The sequence below is a fragment of the Eublepharis macularius genome, chromosome 3 (genome assembly GCF_028583425.1).
Source record: "Eublepharis macularius isolate TG4126 chromosome 3, MPM_Emac_v1.0, whole genome shotgun sequence".
In the NCBI taxonomy this organism is placed as follows: domain Eukaryota; kingdom Metazoa; phylum Chordata; class Lepidosauria; order Squamata; family Eublepharidae; genus Eublepharis; species Eublepharis macularius.
The window spans coordinates 124586392-124592758 of NC_072792.1; the positions used below are offsets into that span (position 1 = coordinate 124586392).

Genomic DNA, 6367 nt, shown 5'->3' on the forward strand with positions numbered 1-6367 from the left:
AACGTCATGATGATCAGATAGTGTATGCCCAGGCTTGGCACTATATTTGTATGCACCCCCCACCCTGAGTTAAAAAGTGGCAGAAAGGCAAGGCTAAGAAAAGGGAGGCATGGCTCCTGGTCCTTGATAGGGGGAGGAAAGCAGGCTCACGACCGGGAGGACAACAACCACAGAGAAGTCTCTATCCAGTTCTACCCACTAGGGGAGCCTCAGTCAGCCCCACAGCTCCACTCGATGTTGGCCTCCGCCCAAAGACGAAGTCAGTGCAACAGGCCCCAGAAGATGAAATGTCTCCTCCACCATATGTGCCCGAGGAAGGGGAAGAAAGTAGGAGGACGACCCCACCAGTGACGCGGTCACAGGTGCAGAAAAAGCAGACTGAGGGAGAAAGTGCAGAAAAGAAGGGGAGTCAGATGCCACCGATAGAAGGAGAGGCCACTAATACCTGTCCCTTAAGGGAGACTGTAGACCCTAGGACAGGAGCAACCCGGCTTATTTACCAACCATTTACCACCACTGATTTATACAATTGGAAGACCCAGACCCCTTCATTCTCGGAACAGCCTGAGCCAGTGACCACTCTGTTTGGGTCAATTATTAATAGCCACCAGCCAACCTGGCAGGACTGCAATCAGCTTTTGATCACATTCTTTAATACTGAGGAGCGTAAGCGTATAATTCAGGGGGCAAAGAAATGGTTGTTGACCTTTAAAAAGGATGGTGAAGATGAAGAAACTATATTAAAGGCTGCTTTTCCAGTGGAAGATCCAGGGTGGGACCCCAATGACAGGGACCATAAGGACAGATTGGCTATATATCAACAGGCTATACTGAAAGGAATACAGGCGGCAGGGAAGTAAGCAACAGATATGCGTAAGATACAGGAGTGCCATCAAAAACCTAATGAGCCTCCTGGGGCATTTTTAGAGAGAATTTACGAAGTTTACCAGCAATACACGCCATTTGACCCAGAAGCAGAGGAGAATAAAAGGATGGTTCTTACTACCTTTGTCAGCCAGGCGGCAGGGGACATAAGAAGGAAACTACAGAAACAAGTTGGCTTCTTAGGCATGAATATAGAGCAGATCCTGGAGATAGCACATAAGACTTTTATTAATAGGGAGCAGGAAGAAAGGAGGCAAAGTGAGAGGAAGATGAAGAAGAAAGCAGAGTTGTTAGCAGTGGCCCTGATGCAATTTCCACAGCGTGGGACAGCCTGAGGAAAGGGAAGGGGAGCCGGAGTTGGAAGAAGGGTTCAGAGGCCCCTGGGCCCCAATCAATGTGCCTACTGCCACCTAGAGGGCCATTGGAAGGACGAGTGTAGAGAAAGGTTGCAGAATGTCAGAGGACGTGGAAGGGGACAAGGTGATTACCGAGGGAGAAGAGATGGTTACGGGAATCAGGGAGTAGTAAGTGAAGGATTGTATGAGAGACGTGGGCAGATCATAGCGGCCCTAAATGAGGATGGATACAGATGGGAAGTTGAAGATGAAGAGGAGTGGGAGGCATAGGACAGACCGGGCACCTTCAGTCTTGGCCCCCAGGAGCCCATGGTCGAAATTTCTGTAGGGGGCCAAAATATATCTTTCCTAGTAGATACAGGGGCCGAACATTCAGTTGTAACTCAACCAGTGGCTCCAGTCACAGGAAAAACAATAGTTGTAAGGGGGGCAACAGGGGCTTGCCAGAAACAATCTTTCCTGGCTGCCCGGACTTGTAATCTTGGCTCACATGTTGCGCGCCATTAGTTTTTATATGTGCCCCAGTGCCCCGTCCCATTGCTAGATCGAGACCTGCTGTCTAAATTGCGGGCTACCATTTCATTTGAAAAACCAGAAGATGTGACCCTAGGAATCGGTTCCCCTGCTATGAGTCCCATAGATACAGGAGCATACGTATTAGAGTACCCACTAGAGGAAGAATGGAGGCTCTACCAGATTAGGGACAGTGAACAATCACCTTCACTCTCACAAGAATGGAATCGATTTCCAGGGGTCTGGGCAGAAGACAATCCCCCAGGTTTGGCAAGGCTCCATGCCCCTATAGTAATCCAGAAAGAACCTGGAGCCCAACCCATCCGTATAAGACAATATCGTCTTCCTACTGCAGCAATACAGGGCATACAGAAACATCTAGACCACCTCCTCAAGTATGGCATCCTAAGGGAGTGTCAGTCTCCCTGTAACACCCCTTTGCTGCCATTCAAGAAGCCAGGAGGGGACTATAGGCCAGTGCAAGATCTGCGGGCAGTTAACCAACGAACTGTAACAATCCACCCAACGGTGCCTAACCCCTACACCTTGTTAGGTCTTGTCCCGCAGAGGGCGTGCTACTTTAGCATTTTAGACCTCAAGGGTGTGTTCTTTTGTTTGAGGCTCGCCCCTGTTAGCCAGCCCCTCTTTGCCTTCCAATGGGAAGATCAGCATACAGGTCGTAAGTTACAGTACACCTGGACAAGGCTTCCCCAAGGCTTCAAGAATAGCCCTGTGTTGTTTGGCCAAGCATTGGCCCAAGACCTAGCTCATTTTCCCCTTGACCCTGAACAAGGGGTGTTGCTTCAATACGTTGACGACTTGATGGTGGTAGAAGTGGGATAGGAGACATGCTATGGAGCTACACAGAAGCTACTTGAAGTCCTCCATGAAGCAGGCTATAAAGTGTCTTGGAAGAAAGCCCAGTTATGTCAGCCCCGAGTAAAGTATTTAGGCTTTGAAATATCAGAAGGAGCCAGATCCCTGGGACACGAGCGTAAGGAAGCTGTTTGTTCCATTCCAGAACCCAAGTTCCGTAGGCGTGTGAGGGAGTTTCTGGGATCTGCAGGTTATTGTCGGATAGGGATTCCTAATTTTGCTGAGATAGCACGGCCACTATATGAAGCCACAAAGGGGGGAGAACATGACCCATTCTTATGGGGAGAAGAGCAGAGGCAAGCCTTCAGAACTTTAAAGCAACAACTGTTAGAGGCTCCAGCTCTTGGCCTGCCAGATCTTATGAAGCCCTTCTGTCTTTTTGTGCATGAGCGAAACAGCACTGCAGCTGGTGTATTAACTCAGTGACTGGGAAATTGGGAACGACCTGTAGCCTACCTGTCAAAACAGTTAGATGTTGTGGCAAAAGGCTGGCCAGCCTGCCTCCGTGCAGTAGCAGTCACAGCAGAGCTGGTTAAAGATTCGCAGAAGCTGACTTTAGGACAGAAGGTCTGTGTTAAGGTTCCCCATTCAGTACTTGCCCTGATGGACTATAGGGGGAGCTATTGGTTCACAAATTTCTGCATGACTAGATATCAGGGGCTTTTGTGTGAAAACCCACAGGTTGAGATCGGGGTGACTAGTGCCCTTAACCCAGCATCACTACTCCCTGTTAGTGATGAATGTCCAGAACATGACTGTCTTCAGACTATGGACGAAGTATATTCTAGCCAGAAGGACCTGACTGATGTTCCCATGCCGAACTCAGACGTTGATTACTTTACTGATGGCAGTAGTTTCGTTGACCAGGGAATAAGATGTGCAGGGTATGCTGTTGTCACCCATGTGAAAGTCATTGAGGCCAAGCCCCTACCTGCTAATACCTCTGCCCAAAAGGCGGAACTCATTGCCTTAACAAGGGCCCTTCAACTGGCTGAAGAACTAAAGGTTAATGTCTGGACTGATTCAAAATATGCTTTCCTTACTCTGCATGCTCATGGGGCACTATATAAAGAAAAGGGCCTTATCACCGCCTCTGGGAAGGGAATTAAGAATGGCCCTGAAATTCTGCAGTTGCTCCAGGCTGTCCATGCCCCACTGAAGGTAGTGGTGATGCACTGTCGGGCACACCAGAAGCCATTAAGTCCTGTAGCTAAGGGAAACCGGCGGGCAGATGAAGCTGCAAAGGCAGCCGCTAGGGAAGAATGTTTGCAACCGTCTCCTCTTCAATGCCCTGTTTTCCAAGTCCGAGTGTCCGAATGGACCCCTAAATACTCTCAAGAGGAGGAAGATTGGGCCAGTACACAGAACGTCCAGCGACAACATGGATGGCTCCAATTCCCTGATGGGAGGCTCTTTGTCCCAGTGTCAATTGCTCATGCCGTAGTGCGGACTGTGCATGAAGCCACACATTATGGAAAATCTGTGTTGGCTGAATTGTTAAACAGGGATTTGTACATTGCTAAGTTACATGGACTGTGTGCAGCAGTATCTAGAAGTTGTGCTGTCTGTGCCAGAAATAATCCCCAACAAGGGCCAGGTCCTCCTCCTGGGTTCCAGCCCCCTGGGTCTCTGCCGTTTCAATCGCTGGTAGTAGATTTCACTGAATTGCCACGGTGCCAGGTCTTTCGATATCTGTTAGTGTTTGTAGATTCCTATTCTGGGTGGGTAGAAGCATTTCCAACAAAAACTGAGAAGGCAGGGGAAGTTATTAGGTGCCTACTTCGGGAAATTATTTGTAGGTGGGGCCTGCCCACCATAATTGGGAGTGACAACAGCCCAAGCTTTATTGACAAAATAGTCCAAGGTGTGTCCAGGTTGCTAGGAATTCGATGGAAGTTGCACCCAGCATACAGGCCTCAAAGTAGTGGTCAGGTGGAAAGAATGAATAGGACCCTCAAAACTCAATTAGCAAAGATCTGTTAGGAAACTGGTCTGCAGTGGCCTCAAGCCCTGCCCATAGTTCTTTTTCAAGTTCGTTGTCGGCCAAATAAGCGTACAAAATTATCCCCATTTGAACTGATGTTCGGCAGGCCAGCCCCTATTTTGCAAGGTATAACTGGAGACCCCTGTCAGTTAGGAGATCTAGTGCTCAGGGAACAAGTTATGGCACTGGGCAAAACGTTACTGCAATTTCGGAAGTATGTAGGGGAACAACAACCCCTCCCTGTGTTTAACCCAGTGCACAAGTATCAGCCAGGGGATGAGGTTTGGGTAAAAGACTGGCGTGTAACTCCCCTGGGGCCTAAGTGGAGGGGTCCGTATGTTGTGTTATTAGCAACCCCCACAGCAGTCAAGGTAGAAGGCATAGTAGCATGGGTTCACTGGACCAATGTTAAACCAGCTGCTGCACCTTGGGTTTCAGAGGCTCACCCAGATGATCCCCTTTGCCTCCACCTGAAGAGAATACCCTTTGGATCCAGGCCTACCGGGAACAGCTAGATTCGCAGGCTCCAGTTCCAGTAACTCTGTACCCGTGTACCCCAGACGCTGCCGGGTCCATAGCCGAAGCAAGCTCTGGTCTAGTCACCCCGGAAGCTGACTAGTCTACCCACAGCTGAAGCTTAGATCGTTGGTGGATCTTACCCATGAAGTGATATCCTTTATAGTATTTTGTACTCGTTGTATATTGTTGCAGGTTGCCCACTTTGCCTCTGGTTCACTCTTATTTTCTACTGTTCTCTTTACATAGATATAGGTTGTGCAGCCGGTCAGTTATTGGGATTTGTCCCACTTGCAACTGCCAGCATTATGGATATACGCCCTGTCCTAATTGTATGCAGCCTACTCCTTTTACCCACCCACTCTAATTTATGTTCTCATTGTTATGGCCATAAGCAAGGGAATCGAGTGTTCCATTCGCTTGCCACTATTAATGAGCTGTGTTATCAACATCTCAGTGCATCTCCGTGTTAGAGATGGGGGAAATGGTATATTATGGCCCATTCATAGAATAGAGTTGGTTGTTCTCATCCCACGTGGGTCTGTTTCCTACCCACTGCACGCTGGGTCCTGGTTATAAAGAAGGCCAGAACAAAGGCCTCTAAGGTTCCTAAAGCGCCTCTGCCTGCAGCCACTGCTAAACCTTCATTGGTGGTGTATTCTTCTTTTTATCAGGAGGTGGCACAAGAATTACCAGTCCCGGTTCCTGGACGGAATCTCTTTCTAACACTGTCAGAACAAATAGCTGCTTCCCTAAATGTTACTGATTGTTGGGTATGTGGGGGACCACTTATGAGTGAGCAATGGCCTTGGGTGGCAATAGAAGTTACTCTTGAAATGCTAACTCAGTGGAATCATACTGTAAGGACTGCTTATCAGACTCGGCCACATAGTTGGGCTTTATCCTCCCCCATTGGCACCTTGTGTCTTACCCGATCCCAGGTTGCCAATTATACGGTCCGAGTCGGTGAAACCCCTTGCTGAACTGCCTTGGTAGTTAATGCAAGTGGGACGGAGGCTACCTGGTGGACTGATGGGCAGGTGCCCCTGACAGGTAATCCCTGGGTGAACCATACCCTCCTAAAGTCCTATTGGGAGAGTCCTCAAAACCTGTCTCATACCTGGGATGCCTCTGATGGCCTATACTGGGTATGCAGGTCCACTGCCTATTCCCGACTCCCCAGGAGATGGACCGGTTCCTGCATAATAGGAACCATACGACCTGGGTTTTTCCTTTT

General features: G+C 48.9%; 1 pseudogene; it reads left to right on the forward strand.

Moving 5' to 3' along the window:
* Positions 1-287: 287 nt before the first annotated feature.
* Positions 288-5129, forward strand: LOC129326266 (uncharacterized; annotated as a pseudogene).
* Positions 5130-6367: the final 1238 nt, after the last annotated feature.